At 43.7% G+C, this 22,007-nt stretch overlaps 1 protein-coding gene and 1 long non-coding RNA gene across 3 annotated transcripts in view; one reads left to right on the top strand and one right to left on the bottom strand.

Moving 5' to 3' along the window:
• The window catches only part of LOC146045911 (uncharacterized), a 318,120-nt gene that overhangs the window by 176,766 nt on the left and 119,347 nt on the right, over positions 1 to 22,007 (top strand). The window contains exon 4 of one of the 2 annotated variants that reach the window (XR_014465677.1): positions 7,909 to 8,006. The exons of the other annotated variant lie outside the window; for it this stretch is intronic. This is a non-coding gene — a long non-coding RNA (uncharacterized LOC146045911). The remainder of the gene's footprint in view (positions 1 to 7,908; positions 8,007 to 22,007) is intronic. 2 annotated transcript variants of the gene reach the window in all.
• ZNF469 (zinc finger protein 469) overlaps positions 1 to 22,007 on the bottom strand; it is a 346,850-nt gene that overhangs the window by 289,047 nt on the left and 35,796 nt on the right. The gene's annotated exons all lie outside the window — the stretch shown is intronic.

Here is a 22,007-nt window from a genome sequence, read left to right as displayed (position 1 = left end):
CCTGTTTAAGGTACGGGGGACCTGTGGAGTAGTCACCAATGGGGGATTGATATAACCTGACCTATTGGATCGAGATTGACGTCCAAGTGCAGAGCAAGTCCATTAGATGGTATTCCTTTCTGCTATTAACTAGTCTAGTTTTAGCACTGATTTTTTCCCCCCAACTGTATAGCACCACAGAATATGCCAGTGCCATAGCTGCCTTCCATCCTGCATTTGGCAGGAGACTCCCGAACTCCCTGAAGGGTGTAGCAATCTCCCTTACTGCACCTTACCTACATTATGCAGATGTTACATAAAAATAAAAACCAGATATACTGTATACAGTACATTCAAATCAGCGGCATTTCCCTGCATTGCTTAGAAAGCACAATGATCCCTATGGCTACATGCATTTTAAACAAGGTTTCTCGTGTCTACTTATATGGAACCACTATACATGAACAAGCTCTGACACGTATCAGTGTCTTTCCTCCAACAAATACTGTACATGTTACTAATTGCTTTGGGGCTCATCTACATTTGGCTGTAAGTGATTTCAGATGTAGCAGTGCACGTGCGCGTTTCTAGGTGTCACCTTCACAATCTCCCATACTTGCTTATTCAAATGTACCATCATGGCCCTAACTGTCCGGAGTTTGTATATTCTCCCCGTACTTGCGTGGGTTTCCTCTGGGTACTCTGGTTTCCTCCCACAATCCAAAAATATACTGGTAGGTCAATTGGCTCCCAACAAATTAACCCTAGAATGTATATGTGTGTGTGTGTGTACATGTGGTAGGGAATATAGATTGTACGCTCCACTGGGGCAGGGACTGATGTGAATGTTCAACTATTCTCTGTAAAGCGCTGCGGAATATGTGTGCGCTACATAAGAAACTGTTCATAAAGAAATAATGGCTGGTGCTACATATGTGAATGTCAATATATAAACGTGTTACAGTTTCGTTACCTTGTTACATCCCTAATGCCCCCGCAGCTGCAGTGTACCAAGACAGAAAATCTCAGTACCCTGACATCCGGGCGGTGGAATTACCACCTGGCCCCAGTTACAGGAAGTTCTTACCATTAAACATTTGTTTTCCCACTGTTCTGTAAACTAGAGTCTTAATCCATCCCAAATAAATGAGAATTGTGTTCCCACGTGTTTACAGATGAGTAAATATACACATATATATCAATCTATACACTGCGATGCCTCTGTACAGGGAGAGGTCACTAGGAAGTTATCATGATGGAAAATGGTGACAGTCCGGATTTATGTGCTCAGACATTCAGTTCTCCACAAATCATACGAGCAAGGATCTGTAAATCCCCTCTGAGGGATCCTAGTGTTTTACAGCCCTCTGGCTAATCAGTTTCAAGTATATTAGGGGTTATTTATCAAAGTCTAATACCTGGATTTATGTGGCAGTAAAACAATTGTTTAAAAGAGAAGAGAAACAGAAACCGCCTTTAATGGTTTATTTTAGTCCACTACTTCTAATTGTTTTATTGGCTTGTAAACTGGTAAACTGCAAGAGGGACTAGTCAGGCCCCTTGGTAATAGCAAAAAGATAAAGAAGGTATTGCAGCGCTCTTGTTTTTTTAATGATTCAACCACATACAATACTTATTATTTATTTATTTATTAGCAGTTTCTTATATAGCGCATACAGATTCCGCAGCGCTTTACAGAGTATATTTGAACATTCACATCAGTCCCTGCCCCAGTGGAGCTTACAATCTATATTCCCTACCACATGTACACAAACACACAGACATTCTAGGGTTAATTTTGTTGGGAGCCAAATTAGCCTAGCAGTATATTTTTGGATTGTGGGAGGAAACCGGAGTACCCGGAGGAAACCCACGCAAGTACGGGGAGAATATACAAACTCCGCACAGTTAGGGCCATTAAAACAAATTTAATTAATAAATGCATAGAATACAATTTTTAAAAACAATGTAACACATGAGAAGGGACCTGTCAAGATGTATGTGATAAAACCTGCTCTGGTCAATCAGAATCTTAACATGATTGGAGGAGTGAGACCGAGGGGTTGCTGGAGTCCAATAGTAATCCCAAAATTGTTGCTGGAGGTGTCCCAGACCTGGGAAGGATTTGTTGGTATATGGGGATCCTCTCTAAGGTGCGTTTGCGCTCATCATGGGAAGGATGCTCCAAATAGTAATCCCAAAAATCTTGTTGGAGGTGTCCCAGTCCTAGGTAGGACTTGTATACAAGGGATCATCAGTAAAGTGCACTTATGCTATAAGTTTGAAGTGCTCCAGGTGTTGGGAAAGGAGTAGCAATGTCCAGAACGATTAACAGGTACAGGGCTAGTAACCAAGACAGGTCCCAATAGATCACCAACGCGTTTCGCTGTCACTTCAAGGACAGCTTTTCCAGCAACCCCTTTTTTCAAATTGTATTCTATGCATTTATTAATTAAATTTGTCTTAAAGTATTATATGCGGTTGAATCAATAAAAAAAACAAGAGCGCTGCAATACCTTCTTTTTCTTTTTACAGGTTTTCCAATGCAGGACTGACAGGGCAGTTGGGAGGCAAATATTAAGGTGCCCACACACGGTGCGATGGTCTTATGCGGTTTGAACTTTTTAATTCAAAACGCATTGTATGCATTCACATCGCACAGTGTTTCTGTAGGCTTGCAATGTGGTGCAATGCGTGCTGCCACGCATTGCATATTGCAAAGTACAACAGGTATGTGCAGCCTGTACTTTCTGTACTAGATAACATCACATCTAGTTCCAATTGCATGCTGTTGTAGCACATCGCATTGCGATCTAGTACAAAACACATGCAATACGAAAAGTATAGTGTGTGGACACCATTAGCTTTACATCCAATAACAGTTCCAAATACCAGTTACTTGTGTATAACCTACAAATAGTCCTACTTGCAGGCCCATGTTATTATTATTGTTATTTTTCATTTATAAGGCGCCACGAGGGATCCACAGCGTCCGATTACAGAGTACATAAACGAGTAGGACAACACAGTGACAGTTGAAATCAATGTAGGACAAGTACAGGATATATCAACTTGGCTACATCAGAAAACAACACTGAAATAAGTGTTAGGGTGGCAGAAAACTGAGCGCTTGGATGCCATCAAATGGAGTATGCAGTAGAAGATAGTTTCAGTAAGTTATAAAAGCACATGAGAGAAGTTGGTAGGGGCAGACAGACAGTAGTGACACAGATGGGGTAGCCAGTGAGTGTGGAACAGAGGGTTAGGATGAGAGTTGTCTGGGTTTGGTGAAGATGTGGGTCTTGAGAGCCTGTCCGGAGTTTCGTAGAGAGGTGGAGAGTCTATGGGAGAGAGGTAGAGAATTCCAGAGAAAGGGTACAGCACGTGCAAAATCTATGGATTTATTCTATGCATATAATCTATGGGTTTATTCTATGCATATCATCTATGGGTTTATTGTGTAGTCCTACTCTCATTTGTACATCTGCTGAATATCCATAGTTTTGGAACTACATTGTTTTGCACTTATTTGCTTCTCTCATTTCTACTTATTTCTAAACTAATTGACTGATTTATTTCTATCCAAGACATGGAAAGAAGAGGCCAATGACTGCTGAGCATATTTATATCGAAAGATTAACTGATCTGCAGTTGATCAAAGAGAACACTTGATCTGGACGTGATTTATAGGGAGTGTTTGTATAACTGAGGTCACCCAGTGTATTCTGCAGAGAGCTCTGCGCGGCACATGTGAATACAGCACAGCTGTAGGACCAGCAATTTAGCGGGCGCAGCGGAATGGAAAACTGTCATTTTAAGTGGCGTGGAACATGAAATATAATTGGAAATTTTACTTTGGTGGAAAATGTATGCTTCTATTTAATACTGCATTCAATTTGAGTCGTCACCTATTTAGTATTTTCTTATTTTGAAGAGATTTTATTCCCAGATTTACAGGGATATTTTACTAAAACGTTGTTATTGCGCATTTCCAGTTGTACTTCAGTGGACTAGCAAAATTCTAGTTGCTCACCAGTGGGCAAGGTGCATTTGCAGTTGCAAATTTGTGACATACACATTTGCATTGCATATCAGTTGAAAGGCATATTTCCAGTTACAAACAAGTGGCCAAAGGCATTCTAGTTGCACATCAGTGGTAAGACATATCAGTTGCACATCAGTGGTAAGGCATATCAGTTGCACATCAGTGGTAAGGCATATCAGTTGCACATCAGTGGTAAGGTATATCAGTTGCACATCAGTGGTAAGGCATATCAGATGCACATTAGTGGTAAGGCATATCAGTTGCACATCAGTGGTAAGGCATATCCATTGCACATCAGTGGTAAGGCATATCAGTTGGACATCAGTGGTAGGGCATATCCGTTGCACATCAGTGGTAAATCATATCCATTGCACATCAGTGGTAAGGCATATCCGTTGCACATCAGTGGTAAGGCATAACAGTTGCACATCAGTGGTAAGGCATATCCATTGCACATCAGTGGTAAGGCATATCCATTGCACAACAGTGGTAAGGCATATCCCTTGCACATCAGTGGTAAGGCATATCCCTTGCACATCAGTGGTAAGGCATTCTAGTTGCACATCAGTGGTAAGGCATATCCATTGCAGATCAGTGGTAAGGCATATCCGTTGCACATCAGTGGTAAGGCATATCCGTTGCACATCAGTGGTAAGGCATATCCGTTGCACATCAGTGGTAAGGCATATCAGTTGGACATCAGTGGTAGGGCATATCCGTTGCACATCAGTGGTAAATCATATCCATTGCACATCAGTGGTAAGGCATATCCGTTGCACATCAGTGGTAAGGCATAACAGTTGCACATCAGTGGTAAGGCATATCCATTGCACATCAGTGGTAAGGCATATCCATTGCACATCAGTGGTAAGGCATATCCCTTGCACATCAGTGGTAAGGCATATCCCTTGCACATCAGTGGTAAGGCATATCCCTTGCACATCAGTGGTAAGGCATTCTAGTTGCACATCAGTGGTAAGGCATATCCATTGCAGATCAGTGGTAAGGCATATCCGTTGCACATCAGTGGTAAGGCATATCCGTTGCACATCAGTGGTAAGGCATATCCGTTGCACATCAGTGGTAAGGCATATCCGTTGCACATCAGTGGTAAGGCATATCCGTTGCACATCAGTGGTAGGGCATATCCGTTGCACATCAGTGGTAAATCATATCCATTGCACATCAGTGGTAAGGCATATCCGTTGCACATCAGTGGTAAGGCATAACAGTTGCACATCAGTGGTAAGGCATATCCATTGCACATCAGTGGTAAGGCATATCCCTTGCACATCAGTGGTAAGGCATATCCCTTGCACATCAGTGGTAAGGCATATCCCTTGCACATCAGTGGTAAGGCATTCTAGTTGCACATCAGTGGTAAGGCATATCCATTGCAGATCAGTGGTAAGGCATATCCGTTGCACATCAGTGGTAAGGCATATCCGTTGCACATCAGTGGTAAGGCATATCCGTTGCACATCAGTGGTAAGGCATATCCGTTGCACATCAGTGGTAAGGCATATCCGTTGCACATCAGTGGTAAGGCATATCCGTTGGACATCAGTGGTAGGGCATATCCGTTGCACATCAGTGGTAAATCATATCCATTGCACATCAGTGGTAAGGCATATCCGTTGCACATCAGTGGTAAGGCATATCAGTTGGACATCAGTGGTAGGGCATATCCGTTGCACATCAGTGGTAAATCATATCCATTGCACATCAGTGGTAAGGCATATCCGTTGCACATCAGTGGTAAGGCATAACAGTTGCACATCAGTGGTAAGGCATATCCATTGCACATCAGTGGTAAGGCATATCCCTTGCACATCAGTGGTAAGGCATATCCCTTGCACATCAGTGGTAAGGCATATCCCTTGCACATCAGTGGTAAGGCATTCTAGTTGCACATCAGTGGTAAGGCATATCCATTGCAGATCAGTGGTAAGGCATATCCGTTGCACATCAGTGGTAAGGCATATCCATTGGACATCAGTGGTAGGGCATATCCGTTGCACATCAGTGGTAAATCATATCCATTGCACATCAGTGGTAAGGCATATCCGTTGCACATCAGTGGTAAGGCATAACAGTTGCACATCAGTGGTAAGGCATATCCATTGCACATCAGTGGTAAGGCATATCCCTTGCACATCAGTGGTAAGGCATATCCCTTGCACATCAGTGGTAAGGCATATCCCTTGCACATCAGTGGTAAGGCATTCTAGTTGCACATCAGTGGTAAGGCATATCCATTGCAGATCAGTGGTAAGGCATATCCGTTGCACATCAGTGGTAAGGCATATCCGTTGCACAACAGTGGTAAGGCATATTCGTTGCACATCAGTGGTAAGGCATATCCGTTGCACATCAGTGGTAAGGCATATCCGTTGCACATCAGTGGTAAGGCATATCAGATGCACATCAGTGGTAAGGAATATCAGTTGCAGTTGGATGTACTTGTCCTCTGCTGATGCGGCTTTGGTTATGTGCCCTGTACTTGTCCTCTGCTGATGCGGCTTTGGTTATGTGCTCTGTACTTGTCCTCTGCTGATGCGGCTATGGTTATGTACCCTGTACTTGTTCTCTGCTGATGCAGCTGTGGTTATGTACCCTGCACTTGTCCGCTGCTGATGCAGCTGTGGTTATGTGCCCTGTACTTGTCTTCCGCTGATGCAGCTGTGGTTATGTACCCTGCATTTCTCCTCTGCAGATGCAGCTATGGTTCTGTGCCCTGCACTTGTCCTCCGCTGATGCGGCTATGGTTATGTACCCTGTGCTTGTCCTCTGCTGATGCAGCTATAGTTCTGTGCCCTGCACTTGTCCTCTGCTGATGCAGCTGTGGTTCTGTTCCCTGCACTTGTCCTCCGCTGATGCAGCTATGGTTCTGTGCCCTGCACTTGTCCTCCGCTGATGCAGCTATGGTTATGTACCCTGTACTTGTCCTCCGCTGATGCGGCTATGGTTATGTACCCTGTACTTGTCCTCCGCTGATGTGGCTGTGGTTATGTACCCTGTACTGGTCCTCCACTGATGCGGCTATGGTTATGTACCCTGTGCTTGTCCTCTGCTGATGCAGCTGTGGTTATGTACCCTGTACTTGTCTTCCGCTGATGCGGCTGCGGTTATGTACCCTGTACTTGTCCTCCACTGATGCAGCTGCGGTTATGTACCCTGCATTTGTCCTCTGCTGATGCAGCTATGGTTATGTACCCTGTGCTTGTCCTCTGCTGATGCAGCTATGGTTATGTACCATGTATTTGTCCTCTGCTGATGCAGCTGTATGTATGTAACTTGTACTTGTCCTCTGCTGCTTATTTATTTATGTACTGTAATTGGGCATTGCAGATTCCTCGTGGCACCATATAAACAAAGGATAATAATGTACTCAGTATTTGGGTGCAGCAAATCCCTTGTGGTGCCATATAAATAAGGAATAATAATATAATGGAAAAGTAACGTTAATATAAATCTGTCATAGATGCACAAATCTCTTATTCACTCCCTCCCATAGCCAAGTGGCTCCTAGATCAGAGAATTCTGTCCTACTAACTGTGAGCTAATGTTCATTTGATTTTAATTACACATTGTTGCTTTCAGCTCAATACAAGTATCCGTAATGGGCAATTAAATGTGATGACAAACGTATTGCTTTGATCAGTCCACTATTTAATGAGCCGCAGTGAGTTTACTACAGTATTTATGACTAGCCAGACCTGGAGACTGAAAATATTACACTCTATTGTATATCTCTGTATTTACATATCGGGACATCATTAGTAATCGTCTCTTCATTGCCAAAGCCTCAAACTTGTTCCATCTAATCTCATGTGGAAAATAACCCAAAATAATAATATGTACGTTCTTGTTTATTTATTAAGAAAAAAAATGAAACACCTGACAAACTCTTGGAGGACAACTCCACGGAGGAACACAGCGAGACCGGACATACTGCTTGTATAATAGCAAGGACAGTAAGGTGAGCCAGGTTATGTAACTGTGTAACAGTGAGGACTGTTATCATTCTTCCTATGAGTGAGAGTCCCACAGGGGACCTGTATGACCCTGGTAACATGCTAAATATTTGGATTTCTGAGTCTAATATGAGAAATGGGCAGAATAAGTACAGTTTGGCTTTCATGGACAGGTAAGGAGTAGAGGATTATGCTCTACCCCACAAGTATTTTTAATGAATATAAATAGATTAAATTAACACTCGGGTATAAGGGATGTGACCACATTATATAAACAAAATGACATGGATGCTCTTGTACTTGCCGTTATATGCTGTCTGCAGATAAGGTTCAACCCTGCAATGGTTATGTTTAAATCCACATTGAATTCACATTTGTACTTGGTGTAGGACGATAGGTCAGAGAGGGAAGTTTTGGGCACGAAGCACGGAGTATGTCTGTAAATTGCTAGATTAGCATTAATAATGTACAATATTTATTTATTAACAGTTTCTTATATAGCGCACACATATTCCGCAGCACTTTACAGAGAATATTTGAACATTCACATCAGTCCCTGCCCCAGTGGAGCTTACAATCTATGATCCCTACCACATATACACACACACACAGACATTCTAGGGATAACTAGTTGGGAGCCAATTAGCCTACCAGTATATTTGTGGAATGTGGGAGGAAACCGGAGTACACGGAGGAAACCCACGCAAGGGGATCCATTTGCATCCAGTGAGTATGAACACACGCTGCGAATGGGTGGTGGCCAGGCCACCATTCCCAAGGCGGGGTTTGGTGGACTCGCAAGGTTGCGAATTCACAGGTCTTGCAAATTAACCAGAATGACCCCCAATATGTAACCACGCTCACCGTTGCTGCCCCAATTGCCACGTGCGACTTCTGTGGCAATTGATGAAATCCTGTCGCTTCGCACATGCATTTAATTCACTCCTGCGGCTCATAGAAAAGCATTGAGCAGCGTTGTTGCAGCGTGTTGATTTCCCGCCGCGGGTTTGAGTTTTTTGGCAGGTGACAAACCAGCACGAGCGGCTAAATGAACATGGATACATTTATATATACATTATTACGGAGACCAATGTGGCGGTACTCACGGATAATATAAACAAAGACTACTCAGAGTCAATAAGTGTGATCTACGTTTCAGATTTGCATCTTTCGTCAGGATAACGTGCCCACTAAACAATTGAAGACCAACTTAATGAGAATATAAGGGATCCTGCTATACGAATAAAACTTCCAAATCGCCCGCAGTAATATACTATATATTCTCACCCTTCTTATATTCTAAGTAATCATAATCAGAAAAAAAGATAGGGATAAACTAATCTATCTGCTGATATAATTGTGACCTACTGTATAGGCGGAGTAGCACAGCGGAATGTTAGTATCTTTGTGAGCCAGAGGGGCCTGTAGGCAACTGGCATACGCAATGGCCAGGCTTGAGGAGCTGACTTCTGGCTATTACACAATAATGTCTTACTTTGTCTTTGTTGTACTATGGATCCAACTTCTGGTAACCACCCCACGTCAGAAGGGATCATGTCACAGGGTGACTGCCTGCCCATTTCTCTGGCAGAGGCATCTTTCGGACAATGAATGATCAGCATGATTGGACGTAGACTGCAGGCTCGTACACATTGGGCGATTGCCGGGTGCAAGTACATACACACTTACTGTTGCTGGGGGGGCAATGCTGCAGTATGGCCCTTGTAAATGATGCGCTTCTTCGCCTATGCCTAGACAGACAATGGAGGGAGGCGTTAACGTCTGATGGGAGCAAGCATCATTTGTCGGGCAGAATGTACGTAAAAAACTATATAGTTTTAAAAGAACCAAAATGAGCGATACCATTCATTGAGGGCGACCTTCCAATTAGCCATTATAGAGGTCTGCTTGAGGCCGAGCCAGGTAGTTCAGTACAAGTAATATTATATTCAGGCGGAGAATAAGTTATACATGTGCTGTAAGTGAAACACCTTATATCCACATGTACCCACTATACTCACTGTCAACAGATACAATATTTTGTTATAATATAAATGTATGCTAGGATCTAGGCAAACAATTGAAGGAGTGTTCTGTAGTACAGCTGTATACATAAATACCCATGTAGGAAGAATACTAACATTGCCATATCCTAGCACAGTCATTCTCATGGAGTCACCTGGAAAGAGATGGGTGTAACGCATCTCAGGACCGAGGGGTCTGACAGCAGATGGGAAACTATTCTCTGGCCACCCAGCAAGCTCATCTCCGGCTGTTGCATCTCTTCCTGCAGTGTTCTAAGTGACCGGTCCTTACTATTAGTCTTGTAACCTAATATTGTGTGACGCACCTAGGAATAGGGGAGAGACTCCCTGAGAGTTTGCCTGGGACGGTGAGGGGTTTGTGAAGAGGAAATGACGTTGCAGAGTCGGAAAGTCAGTTACATTCTGTCATACAATATTGTACTGTTGTTGAATACATTGTGTCCACAAAGATATCCTTGATCCAGATGTGATCCAAAAAAGTGGCTCATCGTGATGCCCCCAACGTTCCCTAGATAAAGTAGTACAGGGCTGTCTATCATGTGCCCAATGTAGTCTCCAGATTATGTCTAACTCACTATTAGGAGTACATTTATCAAAGGTTCTAAAAATGAAGAGGTGATGTTGCCCTTAGCAACCAAAAAGTTTATGTCTATCATTTCTCTATTGCATTTTGGAAAATGAAAGGCAAAATCTGATTGGTTGCTATAGGCAACTGCACCTCTTTTCATTTTTAGAAGCTTTAGTAAATTTACCGGGTTCAGTGTGATTTCCCAGCAGTCAAAATACCGTCAATCATTGGCAGACATTGAAAATACCGACATGTTCAAAATACCAACATCCCTTATGCCGGCATTTAAAATGTTGACATGTCAAAATAGCCAGCATCTTATTATTAATTGTGGGTGTCTATGTCGACATAGGTTGACATGGACACCATATAGGAGTACCTTGTCCCCTCGCCATGCTTCAGGCACCGTGCCCCGCTGCGAGTTTCGCACACTATTAGACTCTAACTCAGTGGCGGCTCCTGCCTTTAGACTTAAGGGGGCTGCAATTGCCTGGGTCCTGCTCGTTAGAAACAGAACACAACATACAGATAATCTACTTTAAATCACCTTAAACTATGGAATAAAGTAAACTTGATTGTGATTGCTCTGTACCAGTGATTTTGTGCATATACTGTAAACAAATGATGTACCCACATGCACACAAACACAGGTACAGCAAAATACACACTTTGAATAACTTTAATATTAATCAAAGTACAGAAAATTATACTAAAGATCTACACACAAATAATAGTTTAAATAAATATTATTCCCAGAGGCTCAAATATTCTAAAAATAAAAAAAACTTCCATGCACCTCTCTGGTTCAATGCATTCCTTCAGCTGCATTACAAGTCAGTTTCAGTGGAAAAATCACAAAAACCTCATGTCAACTTTTTCTTATGTCAGCATTTTAAATGTCTGCATTTGACCGTCTCAGCAAAATGAATGTCGGAATTTTGAACATGTCGGTATTTTGACTAAAAAATTGTTGTAGATATTTTGAACATTGGTATTTTGAATGTCGGTAAATTGACTGCATCCCAATATACCCAGTACAGTTTATGGATTGCTTTGTTTGCCATAAGATAAACATATATTGTTATTATTATAATACATAGCAGGACCATTCCCTGTCTCCCATGTGCTATCATAAAACAGACGGTCTGGTCTGACTCTCGCACCTTTGGTTGGCGCTTACATGTGACGGCTGCTTGGCTGTGGGAGGAAGGTGTATACCATGGGGATCGTGCCTCAGCTCTGGGGATAATATCGTGGTGGGGGCCACCGGGGGCCACCACCCATGGTGGGGGCCATACGTGGTGACTTAATTTACTGTCAAAGGGATTAAACTGCTGTAAAGCTGAAATTGCTCTATTGCCAAACATTTTATGCCCTCTGTACATTAAACAGTTCTCCTAACGACATAACCCAGACTATAAGCAGGAACATCCCTGTTAGCCTCAAAGAGATGTGGTATGTTAATGAATGATTTCCTAGCGTTCGCAGATTAGGTTAGATTGCAGCTCGCTCAGATCTTACGCTGCGAGTTACAATGTTTATGTTGTATCAGCAAATGCTTTTTCAAGACGCAGTTAACATATTCAACTTCAAGACATATAATCAACGGAACAGTTTATATCACTAACATATATAGTAAATATACAGATGCACGGAGCCTGAACCATTCCAGTGAACTGAAGGAGGGGTGGTATGTGTTTACTCGGCCTGTAGTGTTGCTCTGTAACCCAAGAAGAATGTCCCAAGTGACTGTAACAGAACGCAGGTTTCATGTCGCTGTCTGCAGTGGAAGCCTGTGAGTGAATAATTTGCTCGCCGGCTTAGCTGTGTAGAGCTTGGTACGGTCAGCATGGCATCAGCCGCTGTAGCCTGTGGGCCGCACCAACAGCTGCACTGTGCACAGGAACTTCCCCAGGGTGTATCGCAAGTGAAGTCTTCACAGTGGGGAAAGTTGCTTTGCTGGGACGGCTATTACTCAGGCATTGTCTCAGCAAAGGTAAATCGCTCCAATATATCAAAGCTTTTGACCTTCAAGTTCATCGGGTGAAATACCCTATGAATAATAAATAGGGCCCTAAATGATTTACGGGGGAGATTTAAGGGAGTATTCAATCCAGGATTCTGACTGACGTCCTGACAGTCGGAATCTCGGACGGTTTCATCGGATCCGACACTAACTTATCAGTAGGAATTCAATGTTCCGACTGTTGAGTGTCAGATAGTCCATAAATTTATCAGAAACGGCCGCGGATTGTCAGAATACGGCTGTGAATTTGACAAATTAGGATCTGGCAGCCTTCAGTGCTGTCGTTAATAGCAGCATTTAATAGGTGAGTGCCGAGTCATTAAGGTGCCCATACCCGGTACGATTTCCAGGTGCGATGAGATGCGTGCTCCCACGCACATACCATCGCACACCTCAAAAAGTATGCTCTGCACATATTTTTGGTACTAGATTGCATTGCATTGCAAAACGGATGTGATGCGATGCGATCTAGTCCAAATTGCATACAATAATTGTACCTTTAGATTTTGGAAGAATTCCAGCCTGGGCAACATATTTGTTCCAGTATATTTTGTGCCGCAGAGGTGGGCTGTAACAATTTAATACATAATTCATGCAGTGTAAAAGAATTGCACTGACCAGTGTGTGCGTTTGTGTGGCACGCAGGAGCATACAGTCTCTGTCCTAAGAAACCTTTCCTGTACTAGTTGTAGCCTTCGTAGTGGATCGTTGAGTTGAAAGTTCTGCACCCGGCCAATATTTATACCTAAGGTGCCCACACATTGCTGTGACTTCTCTGAGGGGAGAAGTCGCAGCCAATTCCCCTTGAGTCACCAAGGACCTTCCTGGGCAGCAGGATCACATGTTATATATTGCATGCAGTCCGATGTGTGGGAATCGGTCGAAATTGGGCAAAATCCCACTAGTGTATGACCAGTTATACAGTCTCCTACAGTCTTTTTCACTTGTGGGCCCCCAAGAGGAGGAACTCCCCTCCTGCAGAGAGAGAGAGATGATGTCACTGTGCCAGCTGTACCTCTCACAGATGTATATTTACTAAAATAGGAGTTCTATTGAACAGGGTCAAAATCCTGAATGGGTCAAAATACCGACAAGGACACAATCCCGACAAGGTCAAAATCCCGACATTTAAAATCCTGACAAGGTCAAAATACCGACATACTATATAGAATATACAGGTGAAACAGTCAACATGACTTTGGGTCGACAGGTCGCGAGTTCAACATGGTTTTTTTCACTGTTGTTTTGACCCAACATGTGCCGACAGGTGGTATTTCATGCCCTACCATCCACTAGGGCAGGCATTCCCAACCACGGTCCTCAAGGCACACCAACAGTGCAGGTTTTAGTGATATCCAGGCTTCAGCACAGATGAATTAATCAGAATTACTCAGGTACTAATTAAGTCACCTGTGCTTAAGCCTGGATATCACTAAAACCTGTACTGTTGGTGTGCCTTGAGGACCGTGGTTGTGAATGCCTGCACAAGGCCGCGGTGGGAGAATAAAATAGTGTGCCGAGCGCATCGAGGCACCGCGCAGGAAGCAAAGCGAGCGAATCGAGCAGCTGCGGTTCACTTCCAACTGTGTCCATGTTGACCGTGTCGACAGTCGGGTCAAAAAACTGTAAAAAAAACCAGGTCGACCTCGCGGCCTGTCGACACAAAGTCATGTTGACGGTTCCACCTGTACATTCTATATGTCGGTATTTTGACCTTGTCGGGATTTTGTCCTTGTCGGGATTTTAAATGTAAGGATTTTGACCTTGTCGGGATTTTGACCGTCGGGATTTCATACCGAATCCCTATTGAAGATGGCATGTTGCTATGGGAAACCAATCAGATTCAGGGCCAGATGCACTAAGCTTCGAAAGTATTAAAATGGAGAGTGATAAACAACCAACCAATCAGCTCCTGCATGAAATTTTTCAAACACAGTCTGTGTCATGTCAGGTAGGAGCTGATTGGCTGGCTGTTTATCACTCTCCATTTTACCATGTTTTGAAGCTTAGCGCATCAGGCCATCTATTATCTTCTCGAAATTACTTAATAAATAAAAAATAGATTCTGATTGGTTGCTATGAAAAAAACATCCTATCTTCAATGGAACTCCTATCTTAATAAATAAGCCTTATTTTATCTACAGTATTTCCAATCTGGCAGCTGCGTGGTCTGGAATATGGAATCCTATGGAGCTGTGCTGCCCATCCTTCGTTCTCGATGACGGTTTTTAAAAACACAGCTTTTATTATTGTACCTTCAACTTTGTTTTGTTACGTCAATCAAAATGACAGCTCCCACTACCTAATTCTACATAGGATATGTTTCCCTCTTACCAGTCTCTCTGTTCTGGGTTAGTGAAGCTGACATACAGCATATGGCTTCCCTAGAGTTACACTAATGCGTAGGCCTGTCATGTTCTGAATGACTGACAGATTTAGAGGGAGGAAGCTGCTCCCAGGCTCCATCACTGGGAACTGTCACCTATCACCATGTTACACGCAGGGGTGGATGCACCTGCACAGATGTATTATTGTCGTGGCAACAGTCGGCCCTGGGCCAATATCCAATCTTCTGTCATCTATCTGCAGCATCCAGGTCTTTTATTAAAAAAAAATTATGATCATTAAGGGCCAGATGTATCAAGCTTCAAAAGTAATAATGTGGAGAGTGATAAATAACCAGCCAATCAGCTCCTACCAGCCATTTAAAAAAAACAGCCTGTACCATGGTAGTTAGGAGTTGATTGGCTGACTGATTATCAGTCTCTATTTTATCACTTTTTAAAGCTTGATACATCTGGCCCTTAATCAGCCCTTTTTCTGTGTTATCCCATAAATACCAGCTTTTATTCTTAGCTGTAAGGGTCAGATTCAGATCTGCAAACAATGCCCAAAACAAGTGGTTAAAATGTTGCACTGCAATGTGGGACTGATGCAACATGTGCGTAGAGAGTGGGGGTGGGGGTGGGGGGGGGGGGGTCAAAGTAAAAATCTAAATTGCAATGTAAAAATAAACTTGTCTAACATTTCTGGGCTACATGCAGAAGCAGACAGTATTTACCCTACACAGAAAAAATATTAATGCATTTGTTTAGATTTTGTAGGTGTAAATAAAGAGAACTACATATGTCACCATACACGTTTGCTGCAGTTGATGCATTCCTTCACTTTATTCACGTCTTTTTCACTTGAATGTGTGTCTTAATTTGCATGCAATGAAAACAGCTTCACAAGACCATGTCCTTATTGTCACTGACATCCTCCCACACTGTCCTTATTGTCACTGACATCCTCCCACACTGTCCTTATTGTCACTGACATCCTCCCACACTGTCCTCATTGTCATTGACATCCTCCCACACTGTCCTTATTGTCACTGACCTCCTCCCACACTGTCCTTATTGTCACTGACCTCCTCCCACACTGTCCTTATTGTCGCTGACATCCTCCCACACTGTCCTTATTGTCACTGACCTTCTCCCACACTGTCCTTATTGTCACTGACATCTTCCCACACTGTCCTTATTGTCACTGACATCCTCCCACACTGTCCTTATTGTCACTGACATCTTCCCACACTGTCCTTATTGTCACAGACATCCTCCCACACTGTCCTTATTGTCTCTGACCACTTCCTACACTGTCCTTATTGTCTCTGACCACTTCCTACACTGTCCTTATTGTCTCTGACCACTTCCTACACTGTTTTTATTGTCACTGACCACTTCCTACAATGTCCGTCACTGACCACTTCCTACACTGTCCTTATTGTCACTGACCACTTCCTACACTGTCCGTCACTGACCACTTCCTACACTGTCCTTATTGTCACTGACCACTTCCTACACTGTCCTTATTGTCTCAGACCACTTCGACACTGTCCTTATTGTCACTGACCACTTCATACACTGTCCTTATTGTCTCTGACCACTTCATACACTGTCCTTATTGTCTCTGATGACCACTTCCTACACTGTCCTTATTGTCTTTGATGACCACTTCCTACACTGTCCTTATTGTCTCTGATGACCACTTCCTACACTGTCCTTATTGTCTCTGATGATAATTTCCTACACTGTCCTTATTGTCACTGACCACTTCCTACACTGTCCTTATTGTCACTGACCACTTCCTACACTGTCCTTATTGTCTCTGACCACTTCCTACACTGTCCTTATTGTCTCTGATGACCACTTCCTACACTGTCCTTATTGTCTCTGATGACCACTTCCTACACTGTCCTTATTGTCACTGACCCTTTCCTACACTGTCCTTATGGCCATTGATAGGAGCAGTACAGAAGAATGGGGCTTTTCATATTAGCTACTGTAAGTAATGAATAATTGGCTGCACTGTAGGAGTATTGCATTTATATGTAGATGTTAAGGGGTGTACACACGGAGCAAATTTGTGCTATTTTCTAAGCAATCTGACTAGATTGCTTAGAAAGTAAGCACAGATCTATCTGTGTGTATGCTCCGAGAGATTAAATATCTCTTGCTAAGTCAGTGCATGCAGTCAAATCTAGTCAGATTGCTTAGCAAATGACTGCAAATCTCTCTGTGTGTACAGAATGAGAGATACTGATCACAATTTCTCATTCTGAACCATTACCCTGACTTTTTTTGCTTAAGCAAAATTGCTTAGTAAAATCGCTTAGCAAAATCACTTAGCACAAATCTCTGCATGTGTATGTGCTCCCCATGGGAGATCTTGACACCAGCAAAATTGCTTAGCAAAATAGCTTAGCAAAATTGCTTAGCACAGATCTCTACGTATGTATGCCCCTTAAGGGTGGGCGCACCACAGTTCTCTAAGTCCTGATTTTTCCACTTGCTCAGAGTACATTGTATTGTATCCATAGAAACATTTACACCTTCCACTTACATTCTGGCAGAAAGCCGCTTTTCTCGGCGCAATTTGACCAATGTAATGTAAGGGACACAATTTGTAAAAAAGTCCTGCTGTCCCATCACTCTCCTGATTAAAGTAGGCGTAAAACTGGGCAGGCTTTAAGGATAACTTTGAAGCAGTTTCCATTTCACACATTTTCTGGAGCTTTGGTAAGCTGCCATCTGTACGTGCCATAGAGAGCTTTGCCATATAAACGTCTATAGTGGAGAATGTGTTGAAGTAATGTACAGTATAAGTGCACTGAGTGGCACTAGTGCAAAGGACAAAACAAGCCGCACGTGTCTGTATTCTCTGCTGCTAGTACATGAGTCTGAAGGTTGTCATAATAAAACCCGCACCAGTCCAGAGGGTCTATCCAGTATAACAAATGCTGTCAGGACAAACCTCGACTTGTATCACACAACAATATTTATGTGGTGTTCCGTGGAATGTAGTCAGAGAGTATTCTCAGAAACTTCACACTCAGAAAAAGACTGTTCCCAGCCAGTTTGGCTCTTTTAGGGACCTTCTTGAGCAATAATCTGGCCAAAGACTCATCCTGGCGTCATCCTAGAATTAGCCATGACATCAACATTTTTAAAGCTTTGCCGGCTCTGGTTCTGTAATTAAAGCCTGATTAGACATTTCTGTAACAAAGTAATTACCAGCTGAACCTAATGAATGCCAGTGAGGTCATTGGCTTATTTATTTGCCCAGGCGTGAGATCGAGATCTTGCATGGATACATCTTTGTGTTATGATTGATTAGAGCTTATTGGACGAATACTCCTTAAAGCCGAGACATTGGGTGGATTGTCCTCCACCACCTGATGACAGGAGACCATAACATGCTCAGCCTGTCCGTGTAGATACAATTGTACTGAAGAAGATGTGTGTCTTTTGTATCTGAGACTGTAGGATAGGTGAATGAAAACCCCACAGGTGATTGGAATATTTTCTCTTTGCTTTGTAGCGATCATGCCAACACGATTACCAGCACGACTTCACGTTCGCCTAATTGGGCCAGATGCACTAAGCTTCAAAAGTGATAAAATGCAGAGTGATAAACAACCAGCCAATCCGCTCCTGCCTGACATTTTTCAAACACAGTCTGTGACACGGCAGGTAGGAGCTGATTGGCTGGCTGTTTATCACTTTCCATTTTATCACTTTTGAAGCTTAGTGCAGTGGTTTCCAAACTATGCGCCTAGGCTCCCTGGGGGGTGCCTTGGAGCACTTGCAGGGGTGCCTCAGGTTGGTAATCCAGAATCAATTCAAGTTCTTTATGGCCAGTGCAATAGGCAAAATCAGTGCTTGTGGCTTCCGATTAAGAATATGTGGGTAAACAGAAGTGAATCATGTTTCTCACCACATACAGTAAGTGGACCTAAGGAAAACATTTAAATCACAATTTTTGTTTTATAATTTTCCTGAAAATTAGTAACATTTGGCCTAGGGGTGCCGTGAAACAAATTCTGGTACTTTAGGGTGCCGTGATTCAAAAAGTTTGGGAACCACTGGCTTAATGCATTTGGGCCAATGTATTTGCTATACCCGCTGCTTAATCTGCGTACCGCAGCTTTCGTGTTCCCCATCCCACTCACAGAGAGAGAGAGGGTGGTTCATGGCCAGAGTTAATTCAGCACAGAGTCTGACTAATACATCAGCAATGTAAGATTGGAAGACATCAGCATGGCACTTTACAACCGGTCGTGTTTTTAAGACAGAAACAAGAGTTTAGGTGGAGGTGATAACTACATATGTCTGGCCTAAGAAAAACAGGGCGTCTCCTCAGCACTATCTCGTACTCTGGATCATTGTAGATGGATGTACTATGTCCTTCCAAAACTGGAACACTGCAGATAAGATTTGAAACATGCACGGCTTAAAGTTGCAAGTCGTGGAATATAAATTCCTAACTGAATATATAATAGATGTGAGTTTCTACACCTATTTGTGGCTGGTTGTTCTAAGTCCTATAGACTGTAAGCTTGTGAGCAGGGCCCTCCCACCTCGCAGGGCCCTCCCACCTCTATGTCGGTTTGTTACTGCCCAGTTCGTGTTATCAGTTTCCTATTGTAAATCGCAACAGAATATGCTGCGCTATATAAGAAACTGTAAATAAATGTTAACCCCTCCCATTTAAAGCATTACAAACACTGTTTCAGATGTGAGACACACAACATTTAGGGTACAGAGCTGAACACTCACACAGTAAATGACTTCCACTTTTGTGCCAGTAACCCATGTCTGCATTCCCTCACTCTAAGGCAGTGGTTCCCAAACTGTGTGCCTAGGCACCCTGGGGTGCCTCAGGACACTTGCAGGGGTGCCTTGGGTTGTTGGAACAGGATCAATTCATATTATTTATGGTCAATGTACCAGGCAAAATCAGTGCTTGAGGCTACCAATCATAATATTTGTGGACAAACAGAAGCAAATCCTGTCCCTCACCAGATAACTGTGACATATAAACACAATGCACTTAATTTAATATTTTTTTTCTGAATTTCTTGATAAGAAGCATTTGGCCTAGGGCAGGGCTCGACAAAACCCAGGGGCCAGGTCGCCATGGCGACCAGATTCTGCTTCCTGGCGACCAGATTTGCCAGGAAGCAGAACCCCGGGCAGAGTGGTGGCTTGAATTATGGACAGCAGCGGGCCCCGCAGTGGGTTATAATTAGCGTTCCCGCTAGCTGCTTTTTGCGGGGCGCTGCACCCTGCCCGTTTTTTTTCCTGCTACTTACTCTGCCTTGTGCCCGGCTGCCGATAGGCTGACAGCCGCGCTCATCAATAGGTCAGGAAGCATCTCAGCGTGGCAGGGTGCGGGATGTGGCTGGAAGAGCTGACACGCTGCTAAACTCAGAGCAGCGTGTAAGCGCTTCCAGCTACCCACGCCATGCTGACAGGCCACTCACCTTCTCTGGTGTGAGCAGCTGTCAGCTGTAAAATGCATCTGTCCTTCCCCTGCCACGCTGACACGCCACAGCTATCCCATGTACCTGCTCACCCCGCCTCCTCTCCCACTCAGCGCAGCAGCGTGTCAGTGCTGTGCGATCCCCTCTGCTGTGACCAGCTCAGCAGGGACACACTGGCATGTGCTTTAACTGGCCGCAGAGAGACCCGGCCAAACAGTTTGCAAGGCAGCACAGCCTGGCTGTAGGGACTCGGGAGGTGTATACTATATTTTTAATGTGGCGCCTGAAGCCGGGGTCAGTGATTGGCTGCCTGGCTCACGAGCTTGCACCAGATTTCAAATGCCTGCTGGGGTCACCCAGTGTGGTGGGAAAAGAGCGACCTCGACTTCTCCCCTCAATAAGTAAGGAGGCAGCAAAAGAAGAGGCCTGGCAGTGGTGGTGAGCATTACTGCTGCTGGGGGTATTATACTGTATGTGTTTTACTGCTGGCATCAGAGCACTACTGGAGGCATCTTGTGCAGGGCACTACTGTGGGCATCTTATCGCGCTGCGGACCTTCTCTGATACAGCGGCAGCCGGGAGAGTTGTGCACCTGTCTGCTGGCTGCTGCTGGGCTGGCTCTTATATTGAACCATATAACCCACCGTGGGGCCATCTGCTTATGTGTCTGCTAAATGGGGCACCCGAGGCTGCTTTAAGTGCTCCTGATAGGATAACCAGCCACGGAACCCGCTGCTTACGCAGAGGCTGCTGCCAGCTCTCCCTGCTAATCTCTACCTCCTGGATCCTCATCCATGATCCTGCAATGGTGCCCACCCCCTCTGTAATTTTTTTTCTCGATCTGCCCCTGCCTGGCATCATGTCAGAAACCCATATGTGGCATAATATGTCATGGGCATTATGGCGTGTGGTATTATATATAATGGGCATTACAGTGTGTGGCATAATTTGTAATGGGCATTACTGTGTTTGGTTTACCCTGTACTGGGCATTACAGTGTGGTATATGTAATGGGCATTATTGTGTGTGGCATAGTATGCAATAGGTTTTATGGTGAGTGGCATAATGGGCATTGTGGCATGTGGTGTAATGGGTATATTGACATGTAATAGGCATTATGGTGTTACTTTTTGGCGCACACTGTCACTATTTTTTTTCTGGCTCCTACATTTTCATTCTGGCTCCTAGATTTTTTACAAATTTGTCAAGCCCTGGCCTAGGGTGCCTGCAAAATATTTTGATGCTCTAGGGCGCCGTGATTCAAAAAAGTTTGGGAACCCCTGCTCTGAGGCAAACTTGCCTACTTTTGAAAGCTAGTTTCAAGAAGATTATAGTAGAATTTTGCAAAGCGCCCCATTGAGGGGGCGTATCATGCTCCTCACAAAAGGGCATGACTAGTTCCATATATGGAGAGATTGTGAAAAGATATTGTGAATGTGGCCCCTAGAAGCGTGGGTGTGTACTGCTACATCTGAGAGGAATCTTTTGAAATGACTTATATCCAAATGTAGATGAGCCCCAAAGCAGTTAGTAAGAGCTACTATACTTGGTAAAGTG

This window comes from Crinia signifera, chromosome 11 (assembly GCF_055691185.1).
Source record: "Crinia signifera chromosome 11, ASM5569118v1, whole genome shotgun sequence".
Lineage (NCBI taxonomy): Eukaryota > Metazoa > Chordata > Amphibia > Anura > Myobatrachidae > Crinia > Crinia signifera.
Note: the sequence above shows the minus strand (reverse complement) of the source record. Positions and strands in the feature narration are given on the sequence as shown.